The 14,403-nt window shown below is 35.5% G+C and overlaps 1 protein-coding gene across 2 annotated transcripts in view; it reads right to left on the reverse strand.

Moving 5' to 3' along the window:
- Positions 1 to 8,943, reverse strand: part of LOC117327700 — a 31,711-nt gene extending 22,768 nt beyond the window's left edge. For both annotated transcript variants that reach the window (XM_033884813.1, XM_033884811.1), the window contains exon 1: positions 8,862 to 8,943. The gene's annotated coding sequence lies outside the window, so the exon portion shown is untranslated. The remainder of the gene's footprint in view (positions 1 to 8,861) is intronic.
- Between the last annotated feature and the right edge of the window lie 5,460 nt (positions 8,944 to 14,403).

Genomic DNA, 14,403 nt, shown 5'->3' on the forward strand with positions numbered 1-14,403 from the left:
GCATAATATTTGCCTAATGTCAGGCTTCAGAGACTCTTGGCTATCGCAAAATTATTGTGTACAGATTTAAGCCAATTTCACCCCTGTGACCATGAATGAAGGTCAAGGTCATTTATTTTAACAAATTTGGTAGCCCTACGACCCAGCATGCTACAGACCCAATATCACGTCCCTGGGCTCTTTGTTATTGAGAAGAAGCTGTTTGAAGATTATAGCCTATTTGACCCATGTGACCTTGAATGAAGTTCCCATGTGACCTTGAATGAAGTTCAAGGTCATTTATTGGAACAAACATATGCATGGTAGCCCTTCACCCCAGCATGGTACAGGCCCAATATTAAGTCCCTGGGCCCCATGCTTATTGCGAAGAAATAGTTGGAAGATTATAGCCTATTTCACCTCTGTGACCTTGAATTACGGTCAAAGACATTTATTTGAACAAACGTGGTAGCCCTTCACCCCAGTATGCTACCAGCCCAATATCAAGTCCCTGGGCATCTTGGTTATTGAAATGAAGTCGTTGGAAGATTATAGCCTATTTCACCTCTGTGACCTTGAATGAAGGTGAAGGTCATTTATTTGAACAATCTTGGTAGCCCTTCACCCGGCATGCTACAGGTCCAATATCAGGTCCCTGGGCCTCTTGCTTATTGAGAAGAAGTCGTTGGAAGATTATAGCCTTTTTGGCCATGTGACCTTGAATGAAAGTCAAGGTCATTTCTTTGCTACACGTGTAATATCAAGTCCCTGGGCCTCTTGGTTATTAGCAGAATTTGTTTAAATGAAAAATTGACGCCTGACGGACGGACGCCACACCACGACATAAGCTCACTTGCCCTTCAGCCAGGTGAGCTAAAAATAAAACTACTCCGTAACAAAATTGCAGTGTTAATGTTTAATACTTTTTGCTTCAGTGGCTTCTTGACATAATAAGTAAAATATCCGAGTGCGAGATCTTTGCACACACCATTAAATGATCTTTATTGGTCAAATGAAAGATCCTGTTAAGCACTGTTATGATAATTGGTGCATGCGCAAGAAACACAAACCAGTCCAGTCAAGCCATCTCTTATCTGGTTTCTATTCTATGGAGATCATTTGACTACAATGCTTTATATTTAGATTCGCTATTAGTATTATTGATATTGGATAATTCTAAGTATGGATTTTACTGTGAGTGGATATGTATACTGACTATGTAATATTTTGTGATCTGGAACATGTCATTGAAAATTTGAAAGATGTGTTTAAAATGCATGACAGGATAAGTCACTGCTTTGAATAATTTTTTGAATTTTATTAGCTCGTTTTTTTCAAAGAAGATGTAGAGCTGGAATCATTTTTTAATTTCATTAGTTAATTTCCTCAAAGAAGATGGAAAGCTAATGTTGTCACCCCAGTTTCGGTTACGTTGGTTTTCAAATGTTAGTAGTTTTGGTGTTAGCTGTTTATCAATACATGTGAATGGCACATGACTAGTACAGTTGATCAATAAACGTCAATGTCATACGACTAGCACTGTTTATCAATGGATGTCACATGTCAAATTAATAGATTTTGTGACAAAAAGCTGCTTTTTGACATGCTTTAAACTTTATCGATTATGTGAAAACAATATTTTTTTGGTGCACGTCTAAGAATTAAAAGGTGTCAAAACATTACTTTACAGATATTCGGCATATATAATGTTTTGGAGTTACATTATCCCTTCGAATCCCCAAAGCCAAATTAAATGGGCTTTGTTGCCGTCATTCACATTTTTTGAGTAACAGTATTGCATTTTTGCCAAATATGGTCATTGTGTAGCAAATACATTGGGTTTGTGTGGAGACCTCCTCCTACACTAAATAATCCATTTCTTTCAAACTTAGTATATACCATGGCATAAGTTGTGTACTAGGCCCACTCTAGAACATCGTTAAATTGGCCTGGGCATCATATATCAATGTGGTTTGTTTGGTAATCTCTTCAAAGTTTTCAAACTTGGTATGTTTCATAACCATGACATAAAATTGTGTTTTCCTGAACTGCAGTTTGATTTGACAACATAACTAGAGATATGGACAGAGGATAAGCCCTTTGTGGAACTTATTTAATTCAGGCATGATGTGGTTTGTTCGGAGGTCTCTTCCCACCATCAATAACCATCTTTTTTTTCAAACTGGGTATGCCATGTCATGAAGTTGCGTTTATTTCATTTGAATATATTTTACGAGTTATGGCCCTTTGTTTGTTATATTTTGACTCAGTTAGAAAAAGCAAGAACCTTTCAGCTACAATTTCTTTTTGTGATGAGTATAAAGTTTACTTAATATTTATCAAACAATTGAAGAATAATTTGTAAATATTCATTATTTCCAATAATCTTAATGACAAGCAAAGTACGAGTGTATGTTGTTCCATTCTGTCTGATACTCATTATAGATCTATCAGAGTTACTTAATTTGATTGATAGGGTAGCGGTATCAACCTGGAGAAGGTTAATGGACTTGGAGGGTGCAGGACTGGCGCCCCTTGTATTAGGTGGCGAAACGGACTTGTGTGTTAACTGAAACGGAGGAAACTGGGCCTAAAATTGACATCATTTTCAGAGAATGGACCTAAATGTTCTTCATGTTGCACAACTGTATTGTATGTAAAATAGTAGGGGTGTATTTGACTGAGAAGTACTTCAAATTAGTTTTTGTAATCATTCATGAATCACGGCCCAATTGCCGTCTGAGTTGGATATTAATCTTTTAATGTAAGACATAAATCAAAATATTGAAGACACTTGAATAAAATGTATATGATTCAATAATCAACACAAAGGTTGCTTATCATTCAACTTTTTAGAATCTTTATATTTATGCTATAACATAACGCTTTCACTTATTTATGTTTTATAATTCCAAAATCCTCATTATGCAAATTAAATTCCACATGAACTTGATAACACAAAATAAGAAAAAAAATGATTTAAGATATTATCAATGGTTAATTACATGTTACAAAATATGCAAGAAATTGTGAGTGCAGGGCACAGTAAAATGTGATGATTTCCATTCTTATGTGGTCTTCTATAGATCTATATCTTTAAAAAAAAAAAAAAAAGTGACGCCATCACCAGTTAATATTATTGCTTTTCCTTGATGTAAGATTATGAACTATATATGATTGACTAATTAGATTCAATTTGTTGTATGAAATATTTGTTTGCTTTCCCTTGCTATCATAGTTTGTTTTATATAGATTTACTGGACAATAAGACATATTTCTTACTCCATCCTACTCTTTTAGCCACCTAATACATTCACAGTTATGGAAGTTATTTCTACCATATTTTAAGATTAATTCCTCACACTTGGGAAGATGTAATCAACATGCCAGTGTAAATCTTTTGCACTTTGACCAGTGTATTGAAAGATTCCCTGAGGCCTGAACTGTCCAGGTAATAAAAGGGTGTCGCACCCTATCAGCAGGGGAGGGGGAAGGGAAGGCGGGAGGGGTTGAATAATAACCTATAGATCTCAATGTTTCACCTGCATGATATACACAGAATTTCAATTCCTAAGACTGTCTTTATTTTAACAAACTAGATGTTAATCATCTTTGACTATAGGTTTAAGGTTTCAGTATCTATCATTTTGTATCGGATTAAAAAACTAGCTACTGAGCTAGTTACACTTCATTTCCATTAAAACATATTCAATTGTGTCATTAATATATAAGCACTTCATTTCCATTAAAACATATTCAATTGTGTAATTAATATATAAGTACAAAAAAAACACCTGGGTATGCTCGAGAATGCGGATGTAGACAGGGCAGGGTATACCATTATATATACGGCATATGCATTGGCATCACTAGCGGGCACATCAAACTAATTTATAATTAGCATTCAAAACTTAGAATTACATGCTCATATCAGCTCAGACTTGTTATACTTGTTATTAGTGTGAACATGATTAGCACTCTATGTTATATGTTTACACTCCATACTGTGTAGCTACAAATTATCTATAAAAAAAACACATTCATTCACATGTACAGTTCAAATCAATTTGAAGTGGAATTTTGTTTTTAACTTATATTTTTTTGTAAGTACATTACATCAAATTATATCAAATCATCAATTTCAAAATTAGAATGCCCAACTGGATGAACTGTACATGAAGCAGCATTGAAACATATCTTAGTTAGCAAAGATGCAAGAGGTTGTGGCTCTAAAAGCTAGAATTAGAGGCAATGTTTTTTTGTGCAAGATCTAGACCACATTTCATTTATTTTATCCTATTGGGTTTATTTGGTATGGCAACGTTATGACTAATCAGCTAGGCCTAATAAAAATAGAATGATGTCAAAAAATTACGGTAGATATAGGTCGGTTCTTATTTCTATTCTATTTTTCTGTACACTATAATCTAGATTTGAGCAGAGACCTATAAAATTTGCATTTCCAAAAATAGACTTTTTTTAAATGAAATTCATGTGTATCAGGTGTTTTAATCTAGATTAAAATGTCAACTCATAAAATTATATATACAAATTAAAGTGTTGATATCCCATTTAATTAGGCATTTATCACAACGAAATTGAATGAAAAACGTAGATCTCAAACGGTTTGTTAGCATCAGGCTATTGTGTATAATATCATTATTACGGGGTGTTATTCTATTCAAAAGGATATATATATATATATATATGCTTGTTTGTAGGCAGTATGATTACACAATCAGAAATCATCAATGACAGCGAAGTACCGCTGTAAAATATCACCACTGACAGTACAGTATAGTACTGGTATCGATCTTTTCGAGTTCGAAATTCTGCTCAGGCCAATTATAAACGTAAATGTTTTGTTGAATGAGAAAACAATGTCTCACCTTCCTAGTTCACTGTTGATAAATTCTAATAAAGGTATTATGTATTAGCCTTCTCCGGTGTGTTTTTGTTTTAATTTTGACCCAATTCCAAACAGGTTAGTCCGTACACGAAGTGTTGAAAAAAGCCTGCCGCCTAACGGTGTGGGAAAAATCCCACGTTAACCGCATCATTTGCATTTTCACAACAGCACACATCTCTGAAAATAGCTACCAATATCTAATTATCGCATTGCATAGTATTCTGATCAGGTAGATTCTATATTACAATCACAAAAGAAAGTTTACGATGGTAAACAAGATGGGTGAAATATGTCTCGATGAACATACGGGTCACAAGGCAAAACTGACACACAAACCAGCGACCGGGTCAAATGTCCGGATACATTTAAACTGTGATATTCCATTTAATAAAGCAAACACAATAATTAAAAGATATTTCTAATAAAAGCTACACACAAAGTGGCGTAAGTTTACACGCTTTTAGCGTTTAAATAAAATAATGAGTAAATAAATTAGGCCACTTATATTTTTTCCGGATTTAATATCCGGGCCGATTCAGTATGTTGTACAAACAAAACTCCATAGATCTAATAATAGCGCGGACAAACTGGCACTAGTTCTATTGGTAATCTTTCGAAGTCCATATTTACAAGTCAATCTTTCCCCATCACTTCAATACTTCTACCTTCTACGTCGAATATATGAATCCAAGATAACTTGGCATATTACCGGCAATTTGCAGTGTTGTGTATTTATTACACAATCGGAACCGAAGTGAAGTTACTATGTAGGTCAACCCTACGATAACATATATATCCAGTATGGCAGGTTAGCTTTTAGCTTCGAAAGTAAACATCAAACACACAAAAACATACTTAGACAATAAAATAAGAAAGAAATTATGTTATAATAATATGATTATGACTAATTTATAGGAACCACATTAACTACAGTAATTATTTCACATCTTCCGTTCAGCAGAAGCAAACATTGTGTATTGTAATATTGTTCAGAGAGCCCGGTAGAGGGCAGTACCTGTCTTTTTACCACTGCCATTTCCGCTTTTCGTACCGATCCCTATGACTCAGGGTTACCCCTGTGTCAAAAACAACAACCCTTACGCGATACCGTGAACATTGCAGTGAGCCGTACAGAGCAATAAACACATCCTCTGGGGTTCACATTAACTTTCTGACTTTCATTTTGAACAACTATTTTCTCAGACTGCATGATGTCTTGGAAGTTAATTATGACGTGGATAATTATAGAATAATGTTATATCTATATTTCAATGAAAAAAAATGTCAAGAAATGACACCCACAAAAAATGTCGTTTCGCCGATCACCCTTGTTTTCAAGATTCCTACCATTTGTACTGTAAGGGTTATCTCCCCTCTATATACAAAGTTATGTTTTAGCTATTTTCTTGTCAAAAGATGGTTGGGGTGTTTAGAGGTTGGTTTTCGGGTGTTTAATGGTAGAGTTTAAATGTTTAGGGGTAGTTTTTCGGGGTGTTTTGGGGTAAATCTGTCTGTCACTTACGCCGACACGGAAGACGAATAACTAAAGCACAATTCGTTGGAATTCCCAAGATCTACTTTCGGTTCCGAATTGACAGCATTGTAATTCATTAAAGGAGAAATATGAACTAGATATTCTATAGGTCTAGTGATGTACTGTATAGAATGTAGGAAATTGTTTTGAAAAGAACACGATTATATCAAAAAGCCTAACAAAAAGTAGCAATGACAGGCATACGCAATTTACGGCACTTTCCCATTCTGCCCCGTGTTAAATAGGTCAATGTTGAATTCCATGTTTACCAGCTATAATTGTCTGTTCTTTCTATTTTCACTACACAGTAATCACAATGAAGTATGTTCTACTTGTCTTTCATATGATTATTACGTTTATCGATGTTTTCTTCAGCAAAAACGCCTTTATTCATAGCCTCCCTCGGCGTAAAAATGGCGTCATCGCTGCCATTTTGGTAGCGATGTGACAGCAAAAGACGCCTAAAATATATATAAAGACACGTGTGAGTCGAAATCAATTGTGTGTTTTGACTAATAGGAATGCAAAGCAATATCTAAACATGTGGTAAACCAGAAAAGAAAATAGTTTGGCAACAGAAACTGGAGCGGAGAGACGAGGTACCGATAAAATCGTTAATATTTCCTTACTTACCCTTTGTGACACCCCCTTGACAGTGATATTATGAAACCTGGGGCACTTTTCTTTCAGAAAACATAACTGTCAAAACTTTAGAATGAAGCGCAACCGTGCGCAGGGTCAAAGAAGATGAGTATTCCACACTGAAATGTAATGCGCCATGATTTTCGAAGGGGGATAACTCTAATCTAGTAGTCGTAGTTTACTACTTATGGAATATAAAAACGTACAGTAAGCCTATTAATCAAGCGTTTTTACACAAAAAAGTCGTCAATTTGAGTGGAGATCACTAGTTTTAATGGACGGTAATAATATAAAAGTATGTTCTTTAATTTAAATGTAAATTCAGATTGCACTTGACTCATTTTTTTCACAAAGAAATCAATTCAATAATCAAATATATTTCCATTTTCATAATTATAAATTATAGATATTATAAATTATATTCCTTATTCAAATGCAGTCTTATTATTACCAAAAATGATTCAAACTGATATGATTTAGTTATTTGTGCTAAAACACTTAGTTCGTAAATTTATTTCACCATCAGTTTTACATGATAACCACCAGCATTAAAACTATGTCGTTTATCTTTTTAGGTCACCTGAGATGAAGTCTCAAGTGACCTATTCTAATCGCCTTTTGTCTGTTGTCGTCCTTCGTGCGTCCGTAAACTTTTTACATTTTCGACTTCTTCTCCAAAACCACTTAACAAAATTCAATGAAATTTGGCAGAAAACCACTTAACAAAATTCAATGAAATTTGGCAGAAAGTTTCTATGGCTGAAGGTCAACCAAAATTGTGAATTATATGGTCCCCAGCCCCCAGGGGCCTGAGGGGTGGGGCCAAAAAGGGTCAAATTGACAAAAACTTCAAAAATCTTCTTCTCTACTCTCAGATATGGTAGAATCAAATACTCTTCATAGATGGAAGGGTCTTAAGGTGCTTTACCAAAATTGTGAATTTCATGACCCTGGGGTCTCACGTTTGCCCCTGGGGAGGGGATAAACTTTACTATAGTTTATATAGGGAAATCACATTTTTGACTATTATTTGTTGGATTTGTATTGGAATTCATTCTAACTTGGTTCAAATTATCATCATGGGATTACAGTTTGATGTTATGTACATGTTGGCCCTAGTTGACCCTCAGGGGCTGGTGGGCGGGGCCAAAAAGGGTCAAATTGACTGAAATTTCAAAAATCTTCTTATCTACTATATGTTAGAATCAAATACTCTTCATAGACTGACCCCATTAGGACTGATGGGTGGGGCAAAAAGGGTCAATTTAGTTGGCCGAAATATTTCAAATCTCAGGTGACGTTAAGGCCCTTTGGGCCTCTTGTTTAAAGATATTTCTCGTTACAATTATATTGACTTGAAATATAACAATAAACACATCTTCCTGAAGATAGCTGCCTTATTTTTTTGAAGAAATAGGAAAGTATCCTTTGATGGCAGAATCAAGTTGTTTTTCCTACATTTCAAAGTGCCATAACTTTGTCAAATTTGAAGGTAGAGTCTTCATTTTTTCACCATTTAACTCTATTTGTAAAGACCTTTCCAACAATGTATAACATGAAATGTTTCCTATAATTTAAAAAAATAGCCTGTTATTGCTACAAAAAGGCTATTTCAGTAGACAGTCTACCGAAAAGAAAACAAGGAAATTGTTTATTGGCAAACTGTTCACCCTACTCGATTTATAAACGTTTACGCACGCCACTAGGCCCACAGTACCGGCACGGATCTGTATTTCAAGTTTACAATGGTAACAAAATATCATATGAGCTGTCATGTCGCGATTTGGCCCAGCTTACCTGTTGATGTATTTTTCAGGCGAGTGATTTGATATTTCCTGCGAGTCTTCCGTCTAGGTCAGTCATCTACCTCCGCTCGGTCTACGTCATTTTGAAGCATGCGCAATGGCTTTAGATTCTAAGGCCGACACTATTAGCAACCACGCAATATAATGACGCAATAGACCATTTGCCGGTTCCCGATATGTTAGGATTTAGAGTGATCTCCCTTGAAACAAAAAACGAGTTCCACCGGACAAAAAGTTGACGTTCGATACATAGAGAATACATGGTCAGTGTCTTAAAATATAAGCTGTATTTTGGCGAGGGTAAAGAAAGACAAAAGTGGCGAGCCTTGGCGAGCCACTTTTGTCTTTCTGTCCCGAGCCAAAAATACAGCTTATATTTTAAGACATTGACCATGTATTCTATTTTACGATGGCCGATATCGGACGGGCAAAATAGTGTTACTAGTAGTACGTTTTTGTCAACGAAAAATGTACGTACATATTATGTGTCAAAAATATCTACTGCTAGTAGTGGTAAATTTGTACACAAAAAGTGTACGTACAAATCCTGTGTCAAAAACCTGTTACTAGTAACACATTTTTGACACAAAATTTGTACGTACATATTTTATGTACAAATTTATCTACTACTTCTAAATATCAATTAACATTCTTTCCTATCTTGATTGATCGCCTTGTGGTCGTATGTTGACTGCATCCGACACACTTAACTTTTGTCGCATTTGCACGAGGTAAAACAGACATATTTTGGTTTCGAGTGATACCATTCTTCCATAACGCCATACTTTAAAACCATATACTTTCATGGAAATGTTTACATTTCGAGATTCTTGCAGTTTTTAGATTTAATATATACCTAACAAATTATCGCGAATCAAAAACTGAAGGAAAATGTGTTTTTATGACAGTAAACGGGATATTCCCCAAAATAATAATAATAATTGCCGGACGTCTATTGGATTGCTGGTTAGCTTTTGAACATTGTCAACTTCACTGCGTGTTTATTCTGTTAATTTGTTTAAATAAAAGCATTAGTAGGCAAAGTTCACGTATACTCGATATGTAAACAGCGGTCAAGCGTGTAGTTTATGTGCAGTGCACGTTGGTATAGCCTCGTTCTCGGCTACGTGACAAATCTCGCGATAAAAATAAATGCAGCGTTTTATTTTTATACACTGATGTCTCAAGGACTCCTCCGGTCAAGCGTCCAGACCAGTGGTCATTTTAATGTTAGGAGAACATGAATGGGGATCTTGGACTGCCATTAATACATATATTCAACTAGAATTTTAGGTTATTTGGGAGTATGTGACTTTAAATTCAAGCAGCTAATTGGGTTCTGGCTTTTATTACCTTATCAGGCAAAATCAGCATACGACCGCATGGTAATCAATCAAGAATAAAAGGAATGTTAATTGATATTTGGAAGTAGTAGATAAATTTGTACATAAAATATGTACGTACAAATTTTGTGTCAAAAATGTGTTACTAGTAACAGGTTTTTGACACAGGATTTGTACGTACACTTTTTGTGTACAAATTTATCTACTACTATAGCAGTAGATATTTTTGACACACAATATGTACGTACATTTTTCGTTGACAAAAACGTACTACTAGTAACACTGTTTTGCCCGTCCGATATCGGCCATCGTACTATTTATCCTGCAACAGTCATAAAAATACTCATAAAAAATAATTATTTTGAAGTGAAACGGTGTCAAAAATGATAGAAATATGTTCGCCTTTTAAACGTAGTTTCACTTTCAAGTAGATCAGTCGAACTGACGCACGTGCTAAGATTCCAAAATACAGCTGTTTTCCTTCACTGCCGTATACAGCAAAAATATATATGCGGTGGGTGTATTCCGACAATGCGGTGGCAGTTGCAGGATAAATAAACGTATAGCCTACTATGCAGTATGCCCTACGAAAATGGGCTTACTAGAAATATCCGTGTGCCAGTTTGTTCTGATGGCAAGGGGCGTTACGGTCACAGGGTATAGCCTAATAAGGAGATGCTTAGGGAAATTGTCAAAGTTGTTGCAACACTAAATATTACCCGTATTCTTGAGGACATGAAGCGAAAAGTTAGCTTCGGGTTAGATATTGCAGGTGTTAATCCTTTTGATCTAAAAGGGTATACTAAAGACTTTACAAACATCCCCGAGTTTGGTTTGATCGATATTTTCAATTATATGAAATGTAACAAGTCGGAATACGACGAGAGAAAAAAAATAAAGCCTACAAATCTTTCGAAGACTAGATCTATAGGCTTTTTTTACGACTGACATGTTCATATTTTAGAGTTTAACCCCGTTTCAGAAAAAAGTTCAGTTTGCTGATTTAGAGCAGAGGTTAAGCCGACCCAAAGAGATCAAACATATTTTTAATAACAATGTAATAACCTAAGGTTTGTCGTGGACAAGAAAGCCGGCTGTGTGATTACAGGACACTGTGAATGTATTGGAGGGCGAAAATCAGTTTAAATAACCATGGCGAGTAGCGTAGATTGATATGGTCTGTTGATGTAATTTGTAAACATAGAAATTGAACAATATTGTACAACAATTATGTCTTCATCGTTATGTGCAACACTGTTCTCATTCTCTCTGATGTTGTAACATGGTTCTCAAGATTTTCCTTTGACCTAAAAGAGTGCTACAACTGTAAGATTTTCAGTTGCAGTACATACACGGCTGTTTCAAACCGTACTACAGCTGAAAAACAGTTGTTGGAGCACTTTCAGTCTCCGTCCACTGTAGAATAGCGACATAAAATGTATAAGCTAGAACGGGAAGTATTTAGATATCAAAAGAGACAAATAAAATAGCGCAATTTTAATGTTTTCAAATACCAGTACAGAAAATAGAAGCAGATACATATACATATATGTACCAACACGATTTCTTGGAACTGAAGCAAATGTCTCGAAGATGGGCCCATTTCCTCATTTTACTTGTCAAGTTAAAATATTTGACACGGCATCTTTCCTACAATAAAAAAAAATACACACAGGGACACGTCACGATTGCGAGTTCGAAACCTACGTGGGGCAGTTGCCAGATACTGACCATATGCCAGTGGGGTTTTTCTCTGGGTACTCCGGCTTTCCTCCACCTCCAAACCTGGCACGTCCTTAAATGGCACTGGCTGTTAATAGGACGTTAAACCAAACCTAAACGTCACGATTGAATGTCTTATGATATGGTATCAGGGCCAGAGGAAATTCGGGCTAAACTATATCCTGTGACCGCGCCCCTGTGGTTTCCATGATAATCAGAGAAATGTAAATAAAAATGGGAACAAGGGATCTGTTTTTGTTTGCAAATACAAGTATAGTTAAATGCTATGACGTTAATTAGATGCCGGGAGTATGCTTGTATATGTAGGTTTACAACATCTACAAGCAGAACGATTCTTCAGCAACATTTAATGTTTATTTTAACAAAGTGACACCTGTTATTTGTGGTGGCATCGGTCAAAGGCTTCCCGAACACATATCATTAATTCTGTAGAAGATCCCGGCTCTCTGCGAAAGAAAACTAGTCATTGACATCTATTCTTATAACCAGGGGGTCCAACGTGTTTGGTATGATGAGCGCGTATTTTGGTATGAGAAGATCAATATGGCTGACAAACACCGCTTCAGACCCCACCGGTGAGTACAAAATCCTTGATATTTCGTAAACATAGAATATGACAGATTAATGGAGATTGCGTTTCGGTGACAAAATGTTTGCAGTTTCCAATCATGTATGATATATTTGCTGACAGTATATGGTTTAGAAGTTATTGAGCAGTTAACGCGATATTTTGAGACAAAAATCAACACCTCGCACCTATTTCCCACTAGATTGATACTTTCAAGTCGAGTTGAATAGTATTGTAGCACATATAATCAACTACTATCACTATCGGACCATAATCAAATCAAATTTGACTCGCTATAATGCCCTATATTCCCATTACCGATCAGTTTAGTTTGGTGTACGCAATCATTGGTATGTGTCGCCATGTATACGACCAGATTTGGTATGATGCGGTTTTTTTTCAAAAATCGTCTTTACACGTGGAAGGGATACAAGAATCAATAGTCCACATTTTGAAAATAACATCTATTGATTTCAAAGGCAAATAAAGAAATCACGCGAGGAAAAACGAATTCATGCCGCACAGCTAGTGTAAACACGATTGGTCGCTTTCCGAACTCTATGTGTAACACGTTATAGGGTACGTTGATAAGTCAAATATCTGGTTACTGAAACAAGTGTCAATTATTTATTTAGTTATTTTAAATCGCTCCATTAATTAAAACAGAATTGTACTAGCAATGCACATGGTACATTTTATGAATATTTGTCTATTTTTTAGACTTTAATTTGCGATGTACTAACGTGAAGGGGAATACAACGACATTGTTTGAGCCAAAACTGTACGCCCGTCCTGGACCGAGTCATGGACACAATTGAAAAATGAATATTAAAGAAATGAACAAATCTTGTACACTTTACACCTGTATATAAATTGGTTCCAGGGGGGCTTCCCGGCGTAAAATGAATCTAAGAGCAAATTTGCAATCATTCGGAGTCGTTTCTCTATGCCTTCAAAGTTATATCTGACGTGACTCTCATTTGCGGGAATGATATCGAAAGTTTGTAATTTGCTCGTGTAGAGAAAGTTATTGACTTTTCGTTAATACAACATATTTATAAAGTAAACATGGACTAAAACAAAAATAAAAGACTTTTAAATCATGTTTTTCGCTAACGGGTCAGAAATCGGAGATCGCAGTGTGTTACGCGTGCGAGACCGTCTATATACATTTTTTTGTATATTAAACTTTAATTTCGGCCATATTATTTTTCGATTTGATTAAGACATGTTTTATTTGCATCAATAAATACAAAAGGATTGGGCAAGGCTTTCAAACTTATATGAAGCCATTTCCCAATTGATTTAAACATATTTTATTGTATCTTAATATATACATGGGAATTGGGCACAAGTTATCAAACTTATATTAAGCCCTTTCCCTATATAATTTTACATACATATAATACATTTATTTTACAAGATGACATATATTTACATATGAGAGAGAGAGAGAGAGAGAGAGAGAGAGAGAGAGAGAGAGAGAGAGAGAGAGAGAGAGTTAAATTATATTTATGTTTTTAGATCTACCCACAAATGACAATCTTAACATGGGACCATCGCGAGAATACAATAGAGAAAATTAATTTCATTGCTTTCTGTGAAATTAAGATATGAACAGCATCCATTTTCAATTTGTTTTCTTGTTTAGACAGCCGTAGAGATATCCTCAAAAAATATAACAAAACAATATTTCCATGGCGCGCGCGTAACTCCCCAGCGTCCATACATTTTCTCTGAGCGATCATACATTTTCGCTGAGCGACCATGCATTCTCTCTGAGCGACCATATATTTTCCATGAGCGTCCATACATTTTATCTGAGCGACCATACATTCTCTCTGAGCGACCATACATTTCTCTGAGCGACCATACATTTC

Source organism: Pecten maximus, chromosome 5 (genome assembly GCF_902652985.1).
Source record: "Pecten maximus chromosome 5, xPecMax1.1, whole genome shotgun sequence".
NCBI lineage: Eukaryota > Metazoa > Mollusca > Bivalvia > Pectinida > Pectinidae > Pecten > Pecten maximus.